We start from the raw sequence: 20,953 nt of genomic DNA, 5'->3' as shown, positions 1-20,953 counted from the left end.
AGGAACGCCGCCTTCCAGGACAGGTGCTGCAACGAAGCCTTATGAATAGGTTCAAAAGGCTCCTTCATCAACCTGGACAGCACCACATTCAGTTCCCATGAAGGCGAAGGAAGTCTGACAGGAGGAAACACTTTCTTCAAACCTTCCAAAAAATCTTTGAACACAGGGATCTGGAAGAAGGAAGTCTGTGAAGGGCATTTCCTGAAGGCAGTCAATGCAGCCAGATGGACCTTAATGGAATGGACATTAAGGCCAGACTGCGCCAGATGTAGAAGGTATGGAAGGATGACATCTTCCTTACATGTCGTCGGGTCATAGTTCTTGGACTTGCACCAGATACAAAACCTCTTCCACTTGTAAGCATAAGAAGTCCTAGTGGAAGGCCGCTTAGCCTCCTTCAGTATGTCCATGCAATCTTCCGGGAGATTAAGATGGCCATATTGCACTATCTCAGGAGCCATGCCGCCAAACTCAAAGACGAGAGGTTGGGGTGCAACACTTGCCCCCCGAACTTCGTGAGAAGGTCCAGTCTGCACGGCAGCTTCATGTGAGGAAGGAGAGACCGGTGAAGCAGGTCCGTGAACCACCACTGCCTGGGCCATTCCGGGGCAATCAGTATCATCCGTGCCCTGGACTGGGACAGCTTGAGGAGAACCGTCGGAATCAGGGGAATGGGTGGAAAAGCGTACAGAAAGCTGTTCGACCAGTTGATCCATAACGCATTCCCCAGCGTCCCCGGCTGGTAGTACCTGGAGGCGAAGTCTCGGCATTTGCTGTTTTCTGCGGTGGCGAACAGATCTACGTCTGGAGTTCCCCACCTTGCGAAGACTTCTCCCAGTACTTCGTCGTTTATGACCCATTCGTGGTTTTCCTGAATCAGTCTGCTCAGTGCGTCTGCCTGAACATTCTGCACACCTGGCAGATGGGTAGCCGTTATCGTCAGTCCTCGGGCCAGAAGCCTGCGCCAGATCGCCTGCGCCTCCTGCGACAGGGTGCGTGATCTCGAGCCCCCCTGCTTGTTGAGGTAATACATCGTGATCGTATTGTCCGTCTGTACAAGCAGAGAGTTGGTCTGGAATGACGGGTGAAAGGCCTTCAGTGCCAAGTGAACAGCTCTGAGTTCCAGGAAATTGATGTGGTACGTGGACTCCGTCGGGGACCACGTCCCTTGAATCTGTAAGTCTCCTGAGTGCGCTCACCAGCCCTGGAGAGAAGCATCCGTCACGATAGTCTGAGTGGGAATGTCCTTGTGGAAGGGAACCCCTCTGAGGAGATTCTCCGCTGAACATCACCACTTCAGAGACTGAAGAGCATGCAGAGACTGAAGAGCATGCAGAGACAGTCGTATCTTGTCGTCCCAAGATCCTCTCCTCTGGTCCCACTGATCCTCCAAGCACTCCTGCAACGGTCTCATGTGCAGCCGTGCATGTGGCGTCAGGAAGATACAAGAGGCCATCGATCCCAGTAGAGAAGACACTGTCCTCACTGTTGTAGATGTAAGAGCCTGAGCCTTCCGAAGGAGTGATAATCGTCGCCCTTCCGAAGGAGACACGCTTGCTGACCTCGTATCGATGGTGGCCCCCAAGTACTGAATGCACTGGACCGGAGTCGGGACAGACTTGGACATGTTGATGTGCAACCCCAGCTTGTTCAAAAGAACGCACGTCTTCTGTAAGTGCGCTTGTGCTTCCGGGAAGGAGGAGGCCTTGATCAACCAATCGTCCAGATACGGGTAGACAAACACCTTGTTCTTCCTCAGGTGCGCCGCTACCACTGCCATGCACTTCGAGAAAGTCCTGGGCGCAGACTTCAGCCCAAATGGAAGTACCGTGTACTGATAGTGATTGGTGCCGACTTGATATCGCAGGAACTTCCTGTGTTTGTGTGCAATGGGCACATGGAAGTACGCATCCTGTAGGTCTATTGCACATAGCCAGTCTCCCGGTTGCAACTGAGGATAAATCTGATGCAACGACAGCATGCAAAACTTCCCTGCGAATCCATTTGTTTGCCTGTCGCAAGTCCAGAATGGGCCTGAACTCGTTCTTGTCCTTCTTGCGGACCAGAAAAAACCGGGAGTACAGACCTCTTCCTCTTTGAGACAGAGGTACGTCTTCTATCGCCCTTTTCCTTAACAGGATATCGGCCTCCGCCTGGAGCTCGCGCAGTTGATACTGCGAGCTGACCGGAGGAATCGATGGAGGAGGGCTGGTGAACCGAAGACTATCCATTGCAAACAATATTCAGCACCCACTTGTCCCGAGTAATTTTTCTCCACTCTGCCAGAAAAAATTGAACGCTTCCCCCCACCGGAGCGGGTAACGGATGAAGGGGAAGTAACCGCTCAGGTTCGAGACCCGGCCGGGCCTTTGTTCACAGTAGAGGACCGTTGTCCACCTCTACCCCTCTGGCGCTTCTGGAAGGGTCTCCGGAACTGCTGCTGCTGTTGCTGCTGCCCCGAAGACTGTCCTCGTCCTTTCCCCTGTTCACCGAACAGTCTCTGGAACGGGCGGTAGGACTTATTTTCTTTGGGCTTTTCCAAGCCCACAGCCGTCAGGGTCTCCGCCTCCGCCTTCATGCGGGCCATCTCATCATCGGCATGTTTTCCGAACAGTGTTTCTCCGGAAAAGGGCAGATTGGCCACCCGCTGCTGGGCCTCCGGCTTGAGTGACGTGAGCCTGAGCCAAGCATGACGGCGCTGGTTGATCCCGTGACAGTAACCATGGGCCGCCAACAGTGAGATATCCGCAGCCGCGCTGATGACCTGGTTTGAAACCAGCATCCCTTCCTTAAGTATTTCAAGGAAGTCGTCCTCCTTGTCTTGTGGCAGAAGGTCTGTGAACTGTTCCAGGGAGTCCCACAGGGCACGGCTGTACCGCGCCAGCAAAGCCGAATCGCTGGAGGCTTTCATGGTCGTGGAAGAAGTTCCACAAGCCTTCCTTCCAGCCGAATCAATCCATCGGCTTTCCTTATCAGGCGGCACCGCGGAGGACAGGGAGGTAGAGTAACTTCCTGGCCGCCGTCACTATAACGGAGTCGGGTACTGGGTCCATCCGCAGGAAGGCCGGGTCCGAATCCGGTGCTCTGTACTTCTTCAGAAGTCGGGAGTGAGCGGCCTTCACCACCACAGGCGTAAGAAATAGCTCCTCCGCAGATTCGACCAGCCCTGGCATCAATGGCAGCAGAGGGCAAGACAGATGCTTCTTGTGAAGTGTCTCGAATATCACGGATGTCGAAGGTGTAGGAGCAGTCACCGTGATGCCCAATTTCGTTGCCCCCCCCCTCAGGAGAACCTCCTGAAACGTGCTGATGTCGTCCTGGAGGAGTCCATGCGGAACCTGGACCCTCGCCTCCTATGGTGGCGCCTAGATCTAGTGGAGGATCTGCGCCGACTCCTAGATCTTCCTCTCCGTCCAGAGCGTGATCTTGACTTCCTAGGCCTCGGGCGATCCGCCGGTTCCACCGGCACGGGCGTCTTAGGCTTGGCCGGGGCATGCGGCTTAGGAGTCCCCTTGGGAGGTGTCGGAAACCTGGGCAACGAAAACTACCTCGGAGGAACCGGAGGAGGCTGCAGTGGCACCTGAGGTTGAGGTACGGTTTGCGGAAGCGGAGGCAAAGGCGGAGGGGTAGGAACCCTCGGAGGGGGACCCCTCGACAATGGCGGCGGAGGCGTAACCTGCGAAGGCGTATACACCTTGGAATACACCGAGCCCGGTGACCCACCACCAGCCTGGGACGTCGGAGAGCCTCCCATGGCATCAGGCCTCCTCTCCCGCTTCTTCGACGTCGAGCGTCTCTTCCTCAGCGTCGACCGTCGTCCATGCCTCGACATCGAGGCGTACGAAGTCGACGTCGACCTCTCGTCTCGACGACCGCTTGTGCCTCGACGGCGACCTCTTGCGCTTCAACGGCGACCTCTTGCGCTTCAACGGCGACCTCTTGCGCTTCAACGGCGACCTCTTGCGCTTCAACGGCGACCTCTTGCGCTTCAACGGCGACCTCTTGCGCTTCAACGGCGACCTAGACGGCGACCTCTTCCGCCTCGACGACAACCTCTTCCGCCTCGACGGCGACGATCCCCTCGAAGACGATGTTCTCCTTCTCTTCGCCGACGGCGAACGGCGGTGTCGCTTCGACAGCGAACGCCGACGCAAGGCCCTTCGAAGTCGATCACTCTACGTCGAGACCGACGAGGATGACGACAAAATCGTCACCGGAGACTACGACGGCGGTCTGTGCACATCCCTCGACGTCGAGCGCCGACGGCGCTTCGCCCCAGAGCCCTGGGGGGACGGGGAACAGACCGCAGTCATACCTCTCGACGTCGTGGTCGCTGCAATCGACCCAGACGAGGAGTGGGCACGTTTGCTGGTCTTCCTGCCCCTGGGGAGCCCCCCAGAGGCCTCAGCATGGGCAGAAGGAGCCCCTCCAGACCCACCTTGTGCCTTCAGCCTTCTTTCCTCGAGTCCTTGAAGCCTGATCTTCTTTCTTTCCTTCAGGGCCCTGCCAGAGAAGCCCTGACAAATCTCACACTCCTCTGGGACATGGGAAGAGGGAAGGCAGAGGATACACACCTCATGGGAATCCGATTTGGCCTTCTTCCTGGAGCACTCCAGGCATTTGTCAAATAATGCAGGCATATTTGACATCAAAAAGGAGCAAAACCCAAGAAGAACAGCACTAAAGTACTTTAGAAGCACTCAAAACGAAATTAGTAGTGAAATATACCCTTGAAAAGGGAGAGCTCAATGCTCCAGGGTCCTGCTTGCAGGAGCCGGAAAAAAGAACTGAAAGTAAAAGGGACCTGCTGTGCATTCTGGGATACTGTGAAGTTCTGGAAAGTTCTCTTAAAATCTGTACAGGCTTTGCTGTTTTGTGGATTTTTTTGGTGGAATTTCTTGTTGAAGTACTGGACAGTGTAGCCTGTTTTATAGACTGCATTATCTGTCTTTAATTCTCTATTAAGTGTCTGCGCAGGTCTGCATTTTTCGACACTTTAAGAGATTATTTTTGATTGCTCCAGGGTCCACGCACATGGGCGGGACTATTCACTAGATTATGACTATACACAGAGATCCCCTACTACAGAAAGTGCATTATGTTTAAATTGCAGTACCAATATAGTTTATAACAATCGCTCATTCCTTAAAGTGCAAGAGTGTTCTCTATATGTGGTAAATATAATCTTGGTATGTAAATGTTCTGTGGTGTCGGCTCTGCCATATTACTCTTTGTACAGATTATCGAACTGGCCGCTTTGGTTTCGTGGGTGAGTGTCACGACTGCAGATGGATAAACCTGGGTTTTAAGCTACAGTTCTGGGATAGCCAACGTGTATGTTCCAGTCATTGTTCCAGTACAGACTGAGTATCAGTGAATAGTTCTAGTCAACTGGTGCCCATTTGTTAGTTTGTCTCCATCAGGGCAAAGATGCATCAAAGTGGCCATGCTACTCTACTCTTGTTGTGCAAGAATGAAGTAAAAAGACAGTAGGATTAAAACAGGCTATGACGGCCTGTTTGCAGTAGCATAGCACCCTAATATTAAACATCGCCTTTAATATGGTTTTTCGAAGATCCACTGTGGATTTGCATTGACAGATTAGGCGTACTATGGTTTCTGGTCCTTGGCCACATAGCCACTAGAACCCCTATCCTCAGTGTGTAGCCGCTGCACCAGATGTAAAAGTGAGGGAGGGTGATACATTTTCCTGCCAATTCAGATGCTATTCCCCTCAATCGTGTCGATTTAAATTGCAAGATGCGAGAGTGGGGTAATGATAACGAGGTACTAGCCGAACTGAAAACAGCATGGGGCATTACATCAATTAGACATGGTTTCCCGGAAAAAGAGGTCAAGGGGAAACGCTTGGCCAATTTCTGTTCAGCTGAATGCCTGATTTCTGCTCGTAATTCCTATGAACATTAAGATTCTACAATGTTTTCTATTCTCATTTGCAAAGCACACGGGGCCCAATCCGTAATAGATTATCTGTTGATCAGGTCCACAGATTGGCATCGGTTTGCAAATATGAAGTGGAGTCGGAGATTGTAAAGTGATCAAAATCCCTTGTCACTGGAGGCAATACAACATGCAGCCACTCAAACGAGAGAAGTCCAGAACCAGAATTCCAAGTGGGAGCTCAGGGGTCAAGTAAGAATAAAGTGAAACGCAAACCTTGCATTCAAAACGGGAGATTGGAAACAGGGTCCCTAGACAGTAGAGCTTAAGACTCATTGAGCGAATGGAGTAATCAGGGAAACCATATTAATCCTATAAGAATTATTGCAGAACCCTTTCATTTTAATTGTTTCAAGATCTTAAACTTAAGAAATTCTTCACCAACCAAAACAAGAGCGTGAAGAAGATTATGAGTGCAAGAGTCTGAAACTCGAGCTACAAAGCGTGCTCCAAAGAGAATCCACCAAACTGGCAATAAGGGCCGCAAGATCCAGCTACAAGTCTCTAATCAAAAAAAGAAGGCTGAATTTGTAAATAGACATTGGCTGGAGCAGGAAAGAATTGCCACGGAAAAAGACACTCCGGCCTTTTGGAGGAAGATTGAGGAAGGCCTTGGAGTAAGGAAAAAAACATCTGTAAGCCAATATCTCCGAGGCTGCATGGGTAAAGTAGTTCTGCACAGTTTTTAATGCCTCATGGGAACAATCCAGACCGAACTGCCAGGCCAGACGTGGGTCCCTTGCTCACTGTGCCACCGGATTCAAGCTAGCCTGGCTGAAGAAGTGTGACATACCCTGAAACCAGTACCAGGATGCTTGTTTACAGTCCAGGGAGGACCTGGCATGCCAGTTCGGTCTGGACTGTACCCATGAGGCACAGGGTCAGACTGATTTGCATATGGTTGGGTCCAAACTGGGGTGGCGTAGTAGGCAAAAGAACGATAGATTTAACCCATATCTTTTGACTGGGGGGAGAAGGTTTACATTGTCAGCATTCCGTCCATTTGTTTGCTGTAACACTTCATGGATGTGGCCTGTAAAAATGAATTTTTCTAAGCATCCAAAATCCAGTTATGAGATCAAATGGAAGAAGTGAGGTTGGGCATATCACCATCTTCTAGTTTAAACCAGTTACCACGCAAAAGGCAAAATGCCATAATAAATAAACAAGCTTTAACCTTAAAGTTTCACAAAACATTATCCACCCTTGGCAATTTCAAATCCAGTCACCATATTTGGTCTGGTTGATACATTCCCCCCCTTTCCTCAATTCCTGCTCTTGCTGATAAACAAAACAGAAAGAAGACTCTTGGAGTTCTGATAAATGCCTGTGCTGTGAGTAATGTTGGTTTGCAGTCACTACTGTAAGGCCAGGTCTAACGCGATAGTAATGATCCTATGTAAATAACAGCCCGACAACAGAGCAGACCAAATATTCTTTTTACTAAGTGACCATTCTGAGCTCTGCAAACAGGGCAACAGGCTTATATCCAAAGCTCAGATGGGACATCCGTACGAAACATAGGGGCAGATTAGGATGGCGGATTCCTGTTGTGGCAAGGGACCGTCCGCCATAATGGCTGAGGTCCAGTGCGCCGAATTAGGATGCACCCGCCACAGTGGTAGGTGCATCCCGCATTTTTAACATTGCGGCGGGCGGTGCTGAAAGCACCGCCCGCCGCAATGCTAAAAATGCATGTTGTGAGTTTCAAAGCACAACATGACCGGCACCGCGCGGTGCCTGCCATGTTGTACTTTGAAACGCAGGGGGGTACCATAGGTACCCCCCATGTGCACCCCCCACCCCCCTTTACCCTGGAGGCCCACAACGGGCCCCCAAAGCAAAGACCGTATGCCTTTCCGTGGCGGCATTGTCGCCACGGAAAGGCATTCCCCAAAGCCCATCCTAATATGGATGGCAGTGTCTGATAGACACCGCCACCATATTAGACCTTTTCCGCCACGTCCGCAAGGCGACCGAGGCGGAAAAGCGGCGGACGGTCGTCTTCCCATCCGCCGCAGACCCCCCAGCCATCCTAATGTGGCGGGGGGGGGGGGATCATTTCAGGGAGGATGGCTGTGAGAAGTTGGCCTGATATATGATGTTTCCAATTCTGGAACCACCTTGTATCAGTCCAAGCTATCCCTTATGGTGTCTGGTTGTAAGTCAACCTTGTAGACAAGCTATCTTAATGGTAGCATAGACTAAGCAGCCTTAAAGGCTTAACTCAAGAGGTCGTGTTAAGCGAGCTGTTTTACCAATCACAGTCCTGTAATATCAAATGAAAGGACACCACACAAGTATATATTATAAAAATATATGTATTTATTACTTAAAATAATCCCCAGTATTCTTTATGAACAAAGGGGCACAAGCGTTAAATCAAAAGCACAGTATAACATACAAAGTTGCACAATTATGGATGAGGGCGAGGGGCCACTCAGACCATATACTAAGAAAGTGGTATAAGATACCAATCGAACAGTGGTTAGGCCTAGGGAATCGCTGGGAGCAGTCGGGACAAGCAATGCTGAAGTCGGGAAAAGCCCGCGGGATTCGGGGGCAGTGCTTAAAGCACACGCATGCACCAATGCAAGTCAATGGTGCGTAAAAGTTAAACAAGCAGTGTTTAAGGATACTTCCGCTGAACCTAGAAGGACAAAACTTTAGTCACAGACCCTAGAGGTGTGTACCAGTGTGGGAACACGGGCGTTGCAATGTTACCTCACCCACAGGAAGCGGGTGCATAGGGTCGAAGTGGCGTCGGGTTTCGTCGTGAAGGTTCTTGGTGCTTGAAGCTGAAGATGCTGCAGGCGATGGGAAGGAGAGTGTCCGGTGTGATCCAAGGGTGGATCAGAGTCGTAAAGTACCTGAAAGCAGAGGGGACAGAGTCTGGGTCACTCAGCAGTGATCAGGGTGGAACCAGGATGGAACCAGGCAATGTCGGGCGCAATCAGGTGGTTGTCGAGGAGCTTCTCTCCGCTGTCACATGGGCTCTGGGGCATCTACGACGTCCAGGAGCGGGTCACGATCTGTCCCACGAAGGCTCCCGCCGTCGGCGCGGTCGGCTTCAAGATTGGAGCAAACACTTGGCAAAAGCAATCCACGCAGAACTGGAAGATTGCTTCTCACTCGGACCAGGAGGGTCAGAGTGGGTACTCCTTTTCAGGGGAGTGGGTGCAAATCTGGAGCAACCAGAATCACAAGTCGTATTTCGGTTTTCGTCGGCACAGGGGCCACAAGCCAGCTGGCAAGTGACCCGGCCAACGCGTTGAGCCAAAAGAAGCAGAAGGGCCCCACGCAGCACTCGTCGAGTGTGGAGGGCTGAACTTCGGTGCAAGAGTGGCTCAGGGTTGGGGCTTCTCAAACCCCGGTGTACAGCTTTGAGGGTCACTCGTGGGCTGCACGGTCAGCGGCTCGTGGTCTTTTCAAGATGGCGTGCCCCACGCTTCCGGTCGCCTCCACGGGTCTCAGCTCTGCAGGGACTGTGGATCGGGCTGTTAGAAGGCAGTCAAGCTTGATCTCCTGGTCCGAGTGGGTACTCCTTTTCAGGGGAGTGGGTGCAAATCTGGAGCAACCAGAATCACAAGTCGTATTTCGGTTTTCGTCGGCACAGGGGCCACAAGCCAGCTGGCAAGTGACCGGGCCAACGCGTTGAGCCAAATGAAGCAGAAGGGCCCCACGCAGCACTCGTCGAGTGTGGAGGGCTGAACTTCGGTGCAAGAGTGGCTCAGGGTTGGGGCTTCTCAAACCTCGGTGTACAGCTTTGAGGGTCACTCGTGGGCTGCACGGTCAGCGGCTCGTGGTCTTTTCAAGATGGCGTGCCCCACGCTTCCGGTCGCCTCCACGGGTCTCAGCTCTGCAGGGACTGTGGATCGGGCTGTTAGAAGGCAGGCAAGCTTGATCTCGTCGATCTCTGTCGCTCGAGTTCCGGCGGGAACTGCAACAAAGCAGACATCGATGGCTGGATGGTGCCTGTTTGCACAGGGTGGTCACTCCTTGACCACAAGGGAGATTCTTCAGTCTTCTACGTTGAGTAGGATCTCGAAGGGTCCAGAGTTTCGTTTCGTATGTTTCATCAGGATAATCTGAAGTGCATTGGCACTGCTCCCACCCTTATTCGAATCTAGGGGGCTGGATTACCTGCTAGGTCCCCTCCTATGGGTGGGACCCAGGAAGGGGGTGGATACACCCCTTTCCTTTGATCCAGGCCGCGCTGGGACGGGGGCTGGTGTGCCCCAGAACCGGTTTGGCCGGATTATGCAAGGGGCAGCCTTGTGCTCCCCATGCACTGTCTGGTTTCTTTCAAACCTCCCTGCTACAATCCACTGTCTCCTGTCTGGGGTGGTGTGACACCTCCCTGCGACAGGAAACCCTTTGTCCAGGCCCCCTTGGCTGAGTTGTGGTCAGCTTCAGGGGGTCAGACTTGTGTCTGTGGCAGAAGCATCCATTTTGTGGAGCTGAGGCTCTTTTAAAAATCAACAGCATTTCAGCAAAGTAACATGTCTTCTCCCTCTAGAGGGGTGGAATGCTATCCCCGTCGCCAGAAATGGCGAGGGGATAGTATTCCAAATCATATGACACCTTACACGACATGTTTTGATAAAGCCAAACCAAAGTTGCTATATAACCGCGAGGATTATAATGCACTTAATAGTATATGGTATGGCATTATCCTGAAACAGCTTAGGGATTTGTTCCCGACGGCTGCAGACAGGCTCAGCTCATGCTAGAGCTCCATCTCACATTAAACCACGCACTCTGCCTCCAGAATTGATAAGGCCTTCCATAGGAGTGGCTCACAGGTTTATATGTGTTCAGATATAGGTATACTATATCTAAGCAAGAGGTGATTACACCATCTTGCCCCAGCTGAGTGATCAGCCAGTTGTGTCAATTTAAGAACCAGCCAGGGGTGGCAAAAGATATGCTGCAGCCCCTGGTAGGCCTTGGTGGCACGTATGCCCTGAGCACCTATAGTGCATGGTACAGGGGCTGACAAGGAGTCCATTTCCAATTGTGGTATGTACCTAGGGTACATGGAATCCATTTTACAGAGAGCAGATAGCCTGGGGCCCTGATTAGCAGGGAAACAGGCCAACTAAGTCAAAAACCAGCTAAACACAAGGCAAAAAATCTGGGGTAACCATAGTCAGGTAGCCACCTTCCTACATAAACCCCCCCCCCCCAAACGAAAGGAGATAAGGCTATCCTTGGCCAGGTACGCCTTTATTGCCTGAGTGGCCATATAAGGAAGTAACTGCACTGGCATGGGTACTCCCTGTCTCATGGTCCACTAAGCAGTCCCTCACCCTTGGGGTATTAGAGGGTCTCCACCATAGGGAATCACTACCTTGGGTGTGTTTATGCAAAGTTAAAGGCTGGTTTGGATATGGAGTATTGAAGTGAGGCTCCACTAACTTAGGGCTCAGCTTCCTCCAATTATCTTCCACTATGTGTGCCTTTCTTTCTTCAACTGAGTTGCACTGTGCTCTCAGGGTCAACCTCTGGCTACCTAAAGCTGGAGGCTGGGTCCCTCTGTTTGGCTTGCTGGAGGGACAGTTCAGATTTGGGCCCTGTGGGTCCCAGGTTTGGCTGTGCCCAACAGAATCCATCTGTGGGAGGTCCCTGACTACTTTTAAGGGGGCTCCCTCTGGAGTTTTTAAAGTTTTCACCTTATTAGGGCTACTAGTTTTGGTGCCCCTAATCTGTTGGTGGGGGTGCTTTATTTGACAGGGGGCCCTCTGGGTCTCACTGTCCTTGTCCTCTGCAGCCCTGGGCTGACTAAGGTAAGGTAGAGAGGGGCAGGTTACCTGCTCCAGACTGGGTCCCACCTGAGAAGGGTCCACTGACAGAGGCTCTGTCAGGCTAGGCCCAACCACCTCTGGGGCAGTTCCTTCATCAGGGGTAAGATCAGTTCCCTGAGGAGGCTGATCCTTTCCTAAAGTCTGGTGAGGGGGAGATTTCTCGTCCTCCTCTGTGCTCTCAGTTTGTGTGGAGTTATCCATCATTTCAGGCTTCACAACACACATATCAGTTTGAGTTTGGGCTGTGGCCATCACAGCCCCACCAACCTTTCCAGGAGGGGACTCAGTTTGGGTTTCTGCTGTTATCATAACAGCTTTGCTATTCTGTTCAGGAAGAGTTTCTGCTAAAGATGGGGCTGAGTCTTGCACAGCCCTACCAACCTTTTACAGGAAGGACATCTTGAATTGGGGCTGTAGTCATTACAGCCCCACTAACCTTTCCATTGGAATTTACCATTCTAGAATGGGTTTCTTGTTCAACCTCAGCCCAGGCTGAGATTTCTAAATCATTACCAAGTAGGCAGTCTACAGGCAAGTTTGCTGACACTGCCACTCTCTTTGGGCCAGTGACACCTCCCCAGCTGAGACTTACCACTGCCATGGGATGAGTTGTTTGGATTCCATCAATGTTTGTTAACTGGTATGTGGCACCTGGTAAAAGTTGCTTAGAGGGGACTATACAGTCAGCCACCATGGTGATGCTAGCCCCTGTGTCTCTAAAGGCTTCAACTTTCAAACCATTGATGATGGGTTCTTGTCTATATTTGCTCAAAGTGTTTGGGCAATCAGAGAAGTTGGCAAACCCCATGCCAGTCTCAAACAAGATTATTTGGTGATGGGGACCTGGATAGGCCAGGGTCCACCTGTGCTCCAAAAGTAAACCCACCCAGATTCCTGGGTGTGCTCCCACTTCCTGCTGACAGTAACAGGAGGTGTTGGAACTGGCTTTGGAGGTATATTCTCTTTATTGCCATTATTGGGACAACAGTTGTCTGTTTTGTAATGCCCAATCTGTTTACAGACATGACAATAAGGCTTTTTCTGAGTTGAAGTGTCTTGGGACCCACCCCCATTTTTGGAGTTTTGGGGCCCTGGGGAAGTCTTTTCCTTACTTTTATCCCCACCCTTTTCTTGAGGCTTGGTAGACTCCTTCTGGTTACTGTCCTGATTTTCAGGCCTAATCCTGGTTCTGGCCCATTTATCTGCCCTCTTTCCCAATTCTTGGGGAGAGGTCAAATCTGAGTCCACCAGGTGCTGGTGTAAGAGCTGGTTCTGACAATTACTTAGGATCTGCTCCCTCATAATCAAATTATACAATCCTGTGAAGTCATGCACTTTGCTGCCATGTGGCCAACCCTCCAGAGCCTTAGTAGCACAATCTACAAAATCAGTCCAGTCCTGTGTCTGTCTTCTGGGTGTCTCTGAACTTCAACCTGTACTGTTCAGTGGTTAAGCCAACCCCATCTATTAGAGCACTCTTCAGGACTTTGTAGTTTTGAGCATCCTCATGTCTGACAGTGAGGAGCTTATCTCCCCCTTTCTCTGAAAAGGAGTACCATAAGATTGCTGCCCACTGTTCCTCAGGAACCTGCTGTACCATGCAGGCTCTCTCCAGAGCAGTCATCCATTTGTGGATGTCATCCCCTTCCTTGTAGGGGGGCACAATCTTTGTCAGGTTTCTACTATCATAGGACCTGGGTTTCTCTCTAGGAATATTGCTGCCACCAGTGGCATCTAAGCCACACAATTTTTGCTCTCTTGCCAAGGCAAGTCTAGCTTGAGCCAGGGCTACCTCCCTCTCTATTTGGAGTTTGACAGCCCTCATCCTGGCTCTATGCTCTATCTTCTGAGAGGAAGTCATCCCTCTCTGAGATTCTCTTGAGTCACTAGAAATATGAGAGTCCCCTGATGGCGATCTCACTCTTCTGTTGCCTGGGAGAATGATATTTTGGGGATCTGGGGAGGTGCTGGCCCTCTCCATTCCCCAGTAGGTTTAAGTTGGCCTGGTTAAGCCTGGCAACTATAACCTGGCTACCCCTCTGATCCTGTTCTTCAAGATCCTCTACATCTGACCCATCCTCCTCTTCTTCCTCCTCTTCTTCTTCCTCCTCCTCCTCTGGAGTGGTATCAATTACAGGGGGGTTCACTCCATCTCCTGAATCTAGGGGAGCTGCACTCGCCTTAGCTAAGTCATCCTGTTCTAGAATGGCTATCAGGGTAGGAATGGTGGGACCTCTGCCCCTTTTTAGCCCTCTTGATATGCACAAGGCACACAGGTCTTTGTGGCTAAGTTTGTCATAGCTGGAAGTTGCCTTGGTAAGGTCAACTGTCACAGGCAGAGAGCTTGGAGCTTCACCTGTGCCAGACATGACTGCTAGTGAGGTGTAAGTGGTGCACTTACCTACACTAAGTGTTTTCCTACTGTACCTTGCTAGTGAGTTGTAGTCAGGGTGTGCTAATCCCTTTAATCTACAACTACTAAGTTCAGTAGAACTTAATATGCTAAGCTTTTGATTTATATGTACCCAAGGTACTTGATGTGATCTTTCAATTTGATAAAAAGATTGCAATGGTAAAACAACAGCAAGCTCAAATCCGCACCGCTGCGCACCAATGTGAGAAGTTGGCCTAATATATGAGGTTTCCAATTCTGGAACCACCTTGTATCAGTCCAAGCTATCCCTTATGGTGTCTGGTTGTAAGTCAACCTTGTAGACAAGCTATCTTAATGGTAGCATAGACTAAGCAGCCTTAAAGGCTTAACTCAAGAGGTCGTGTTAAGCGAGCTGTTTTACCAATCACAGTCCTGTAATATCAAATGAAAGGACACCACACAAGTATATATTATAAAAATATATGTATTTATTACTTAAAATAATCCCCAGTATTCTTTATGAACAAAGGGGCACAAGCGTTAAATCAAAAGCACAGTATAACATACAAAGTTGCACAATTATGGATGAGGGCGAGGGGCCACTCAGACCATATACTAAGAAAGTGGTATAAGAGATACCAATCGAACAGTGGTTAGGCCTAGGGCCTAGGGAATCGCTGGGAGCAGTCGGGACAAGCAATGCTGAAGTCGGGAAAAGCCCGCGGGATTCGGTGCAGTGCTTAAAGCACACGCATGCACCAATGCAAGTCAATGGTGCGTAAAAGTTAAACAAGCAGTGTTTAAGGATACTTCCGCTGAACCTAGAAGGACAAAACTTTAGTCACAGACCCTAGAGGTGTGTACCAGTGTGGGAACACCGGCGTTGCAATGTTACCTCACCCACAGGAAGCGGATGCATAGGGTCGAAGTGGCGTCGGGTTTCGTCGTGAAGGTTCTTGGTGCTTGAAGCTGAAGATGCTGCAGGCGATAGGAAGGAGAAGTGTCCGGTGTGAACCAAGGGTGGATCAGAGTCGTAAAGTACCTGAAAGCAGAGGGGACAGAGTCTGGGTCACTCAGCAGTGACCAGGGTGGAACCAGGCAATGTCGGGCACAATCAGGTGGTTGTCGAGGAGCTTCTCTCTGCTGTCACGTGGGCTCTGGGGCATCTACGACGTCCAGGAGCGGGTCATGATCTGTCCCACAAAGGCTCTCGCCGTCGGCGCTGTCGGCTTCAAGATTGGAGCAAACACTTGGCAAAAGCAATCCACGCCGAACTGGAAGATTGCTTCTCACTGGGACCAGGAGGGTCAGAGTGGGTACTCCTTTTCAGGGGAGTGGGTGCAAATCTGGAGCAACCAGAATCACAAGTCGTATTTCGGTTTTCGTCGGCACAGGGGCCACAAGCCAGCTGGCAAGTGACCGGGCCAACGCGTTGAGCCAAAAGAAGCAGAAGGGCCCCACGCAGCACTCGTCGAGTGTGGAGGGCTGAACTTCGGTGCAAGAGTGGCTCAGGGTTGGGGCTTCTCAAACCCTGGTGTACAGCTTCGAGGGTCACTCGTGGGTTGCACGGTCAGCGTCTCGTGGTCTTTTCAAGATGGCGTGCCCCATGCTTCCGGTCGCCTCCACGGGTCTCAGCTCTGCAGGGACTGTGGATCGGGCTGTTAAAAGGCAGGCAAGCTTGATCTCGTCAATCTCTGTCGCTCGAGTTCCGGCGGGAACTGCAACAAAGCAGACGTCGATGGCTGGATGGTGCCTGTTTGCACAGGGTGGTCACTCCTTGACCACAAGGGAGATTCTTCAGTCTTCTACGTTGAGTAGGATCTCGAAGGGTCCAGAGTTTTGTTTCTTATGTTTCATCAGGATAATCTGAAGTGCATTGGCACTGCTCCCACTCTTATTCAAATCTAGGGGGCTGGATTACCTGCTAGGTCCCCTCCTATGGGTGGGACCCAGGAAGGGGGTGGGTACACCCCTTTCCTTTGATCCAGGCCACGCTGGGACGGGGGCTGGTGTGCCCCAGAAGCGGTTTGGCCGGATTATGCAAGGGGCAGCCTTGTGCTCCCCATGCAGTGTCTGGTTTCTTTCAAACCTCCCTGCTACAATCCACTATCTCCTGTCTGGGGTGGTGTGACACCTCCCTGCGACAGGAAACCCTTTGTCCAGGCCCCCTTGGCTGAGTTTCGGTCAGCTTCAGGGGGTCAGACTTGTGTCTGTGGCAGAAGCATCCATTTTGTGGATCTGAGGCTCTTTTAAAAATCAACAGCATTTCAGCAAAGTAACATGTCTTCTCCCTCTAGAGGGGTGGAATGCTATCCCCGTCGCCAGAACTGGCGAGGGGATAGTATTCCAAATCGTATGACACCTTACACGACATGTTTTGATAAAGCCAAACCAAAGTTGCTATATAACCGCGAGGATTATAATGCACTTAATAGTATATGGTATGGCATTATCCTGAAACAGCCTAGGGATTTGTTCCCGACGGCTGCAGACAGGCTCAGCTCATGCTAGAGCTCCATCTCACATTAAACCACGCACTCTGCCTCCAGAATTGATAAGGCCTTCCATAGGAGTGGCTCACAGGTTTATATGTGTCCAGATATAGGTTTAGATATAGGTATACTATATCTAAGCAAGAGGTGATTACACCATCTTGCCCCAGCTGAGTGATCAGCCAGTTGTGTCAATTTAAGAACCAGCCAGGGGTGGCAAAAGATATGCTGCAGCCCCTGGTAGGCCTTGGTGGCACCTATGCCCTGAGCACCTATAGTGCATGGTACAGGGGCTTACAAGGAGTCCATTTCCAATTGTGGTATGTACCTAGGCTACATGGAATCCATTTTACAGAGAGAGCAGATAGCCTGGGGCCCTGATTAGCAGGGAACCAGGCCAACTAAGTCAAAAACCAGCTAAACACAAGGCAAAAAATCTGGGGTAACCATTGTCAGGTAGCCACCTTCCTACAATGGCGGACGGATGGTCTCCGCCGGGCCGGCGGTGGCTACCGCCAGCCCGGCAGGGGCAATCTGTCCGCCATCCTAATTGGCCCCTTAATGAGTTTATTTTTTGTGTCCACCTATCTTAATTTTCGTTCTACTAATCTATTTTAGTTTGTATATTGAGCTTTTAACTCGTTTGTGCGAAAGACAGCTATGTTTGCACCTTAATAAATATCTAAATATCACCAGTCCTTGAAGAGAGAGGAGATATTTTATTGTTACTTAAAAGATCGCCAAAAAATACTGTGGACTCGTGAAACTGGCTCTTGGCTTTGAGGACTCATATGGAAGCTCCACTTCTTTATGAAGTGTAGGCTCTGGTCAGTGTCACTATTCTGGAAAACTCATCAAAAGAACAGATTTTCCCTCCTACCAGAAGGTGATCTGGTGCCCTTCTCTTGGCTGCATTCTGCATTACAGTCCATGCCAACTTTGTGCGCTCTATTTTTGAGGGCACAGTTGTCTTCTCAGATAGTCGTAGGGTAAGACTGAGGAAGAAGCATCATCTTCCACTGTGCCATTCCCAGGTTGTTTGTTTGTGGTGCAAGGTAGACCTTGGGCGGTCCATAATTCCAAGCAATGTAGGCATAGGGTCAATATTTGCCTGCATAAATTAGAGAATGCATTCTACTCGCCAGCTTTGAAGGTGTGTGAAAATATGGCGATACTCCTGACTGGGATCTCAATTTCCCATTTGGCCTGCTCAGGTCCGGAGGGTGGCGAACTAAGAAATAAGAGGTTGATCACCTTTTCCACTTGCTGGTCTTTAGAAAAAAATCTTTGTGCCTGCGTCGTTGAGTGGCTTCACTACATACTTTTTGATTCCCCATAGATGTTTGATGTATTAATGTACATACAGTAGGTATTTACTGATTTTAAGTGATGCTGAGTGCATTTAAAGTCTTGGCGGGATTAGAGGGTCATCCACACAAAGCAGGATAATAGTTCCCCTGCTGCCAAATTCTGGCACTCACAGTTGCAAAAGAACTAAGTCCAGGATGTAGTTGATGTAAATGCTGTACAGCAGGAAAGGGAGGCAACTGCCACCCCTGTTTATTACATCTACGGTGCTGAATTTCTGGTACGGGGGCCCACATTGCACCCGTGACACCCTGCTGACATTCAGTTGTTGGGATCAGGTGGACTAAATTGCATTGATTAGATTTATGCAAAGCCTTGGTCTGCTGAATAAGGCAAACACAGATCTACAATTCCAAAACATTCCCTTTTCTTAAAACAATATTCTTAACTATGTAAGCGTATTCAGTTGTGGACAGGACAGAATCCCTCTTGAAATGGCGTAATGAGTTCTGCATCTATCAATCATGAAGCTTTTTGAATATGACCTTTGTGCAGATGTTAAGCTTCTTTGTTTGTCATACATATTGGTCTATAGGCCTTAGGGTCTCCCATTTTATAAAATGAAACCCTTTTCAAGGTAAGCCATGACTTGAATAATTTTAGGACGTTTTTGCAAAATTTAGGGGCTGCAGCTCTTCTGCTCACTAATCTAGACAGTGCTTTAATAACTCATTTAGCAAAAGGATTGTCCCTGGGGCCTAGACATTCTTCAGAATTTCAAAGTGCTCGAGTTATCTATCCAGGGAATCTGATCAGTCAAAACACTATTTTGTAACCGGACATTGTTTAAATTACATAAAGCGGACAGCTATGCCCCATGTCTCCAACTTTAAGAGGACTTCAGTATCTTAGTCCATGGTTACCTGGGTGAATTCAGACCATTTTCTTCTGAGGATTTCTTTCTGCAGGTTACCATTTGTTTATATTCTCTTTGTTGGGTTCTTGACCTTAAAATATTTAATCCTTAAGGTCGGTCTTGTTTCAGTTACATTCACTGTTGACAGAGGCTGCCTTGTGCTCAATTTCTAAAGGGTAAAGTAGTAGACCACTAGCTCTTGAAGTGTTAATGCATTCAAAAAAGTTTGACAATTCTTACACACGGATCTCCGGAACCCTAAAGACTCCTTCATCTGAGGCTTCAACTGTCAAATTACTCACCCTGCTTCTTCAATTGCTAAATACGATGGCTTGCTAAAGAACGGGATCAGTCCACTTCTTCCCATAACTTTCCTAAAGTAAATCCTGTAATTCATGCATGTATGTATGTATGCATTTAGATAGATCAGTAAGCAGCCTAACGAACAAGTTACTTACCTTTGCTAACACCTTATCTACTAGAGACTATCTCGCCACAGATTTCTTACCTTAGAATTATCCTGAGGCGCCAGACTGGTCCTGGAAATTTTTAATGAGCAGTAAACCTGCATGCCGTTAGGTGGCGTCGTTCAGCTCCGCAGCAGAAGTGACATCCACAGGGCATATATAGGCACCACCCAGGCACGCAGATGTCGGTTACTTTCCACGCAAGAAGTGCAAAGCCATGAAATATACTGACCACTGGTGTGGAATACTTGGACCCTCAAAGGTGAAAGCCCCGTCACTAGAACTCTGTTCGCTGAGTGGAGAGGATGGATGGGCCGGTAAGGAATCCGCGCCTAGATAGAATCTATACCAGATAAGGCATTACCAAAGGTACATAACTAGTTCATCTGATAGAGACTTCCTTACCTTAGAATAGATACCCAAGCAATACCTCCCAGGAAGTGGGTCTGCAGACCAAGTTCACAAGGGGGAGTCCTGCAGGACCGAATGGGCAATGTGCCCATCCCTATAGACCAGACTGTCCAGACAGATGTGTTTAATAAACAAGTACAGGGAAGTCACAATGCTGCCAGGGCCGGACTGGCTACCGGGCATTTTAGCATTCTGTTGAGCTGGGGGCTGATGTCACTGCGGTGGGGGCTAATTTCGTAGATGGAGACCTGCGTGTGCTTCGAAATCAACAATGCAAAACGAATTTAGTTTTGCACATGCAGGTCCCCATCAACGAAATCAGCCCCCAGCTCTGCAGAATGCTAAAATGCCCGGTAGCCAGTCCGGCCCTGAATGCTGCCTCGCAGATGTCCAGGACCAGAACTCCACGAGCTAACGCAGTAGTGGAAGCTTTAGCTCGGGTGGAATGTGGTTGCTTCTTGTGTGTAGCAGATTTTGATACAGAGTACGATCCATCATGCGATGGTCCTCTTCTCTACTGCTAGTCCTTTCTTCGCTCCGACATACCACAAAGAGTTGGTCGTCCATCCAGAACTCTCTTGTGCGGTCATGGTAGAATGAAAACTAACTTTTTTGGGGTCTAGGCGGCGTAGTCGCTCCTCTTCCTTGAAGGAATGAAGGGGAGCGTAAAAAGTAGGTAGAGGGTTGGTTTGGACTGCGTGAAATTGAGTGACCACTTTTGAAAAAAAAAAAAAAAGCTCCTGTATGAAGCACCAATTTTTCTGGGTAGATGCCAACATAAGAGGGTTTGGGTGACAAGTCCTGAAGCTCATGGACTCTCCCGGCAGATGTTATTGCCACCGTGAAGGCCATCTTGATGGCAAGGAGCCTGGGAGGACAGTTATGTGAGGGCTCAAACGGAGTGTAGATCAGGAATGCCAGGACCAGATTAAGGTCCCACTGAGGCATAACAAAAGTAGAAGGAAGTAACATATTGCAAACCTTTGAAAAACCTATGTACAACAGGGGATTGGAAAAGGGAAGGTTTATTACAGAACCGAAGAATAGCAAAGGTTGCGGAAAGATATCCCTTAACTGTGTAAAAAGTTAGCCCTGTGGGACAAGCGAAAGTATGCTAGAGAACCTGAGAAAGAGGCATAAAGGGATCAATTGTTCATTCTGTTCTACCATGCCAGAAATTGTACCCAACAGGCAGGCATAAACAGTCTTGGTAGAGG

At 49.7% G+C, this 20,953-nt stretch overlaps 1 protein-coding gene across 2 annotated transcripts in view; it reads right to left on the bottom strand.

Annotated features, from left to right (window-relative positions):
- LOC144754417 (cholesterol 7-desaturase nvd-like) overlaps positions 1–20,953 on the bottom strand; it is a 444,943-nt gene that overhangs the window by 275,828 nt on the left and 148,162 nt on the right. The gene's annotated exons all lie outside the window — the stretch shown is intronic.

This window comes from Lissotriton helveticus, chromosome 5_1, assembly GCF_964261635.1.
Source record: "Lissotriton helveticus chromosome 5_1, aLisHel1.1, whole genome shotgun sequence".
NCBI classification, from domain to species: Eukaryota; Metazoa; Chordata; class Amphibia; order Caudata; family Salamandridae; genus Lissotriton; species Lissotriton helveticus.
Note: the sequence above shows the minus strand (reverse complement) of the source record. Positions and strands in the feature narration are given on the sequence as shown.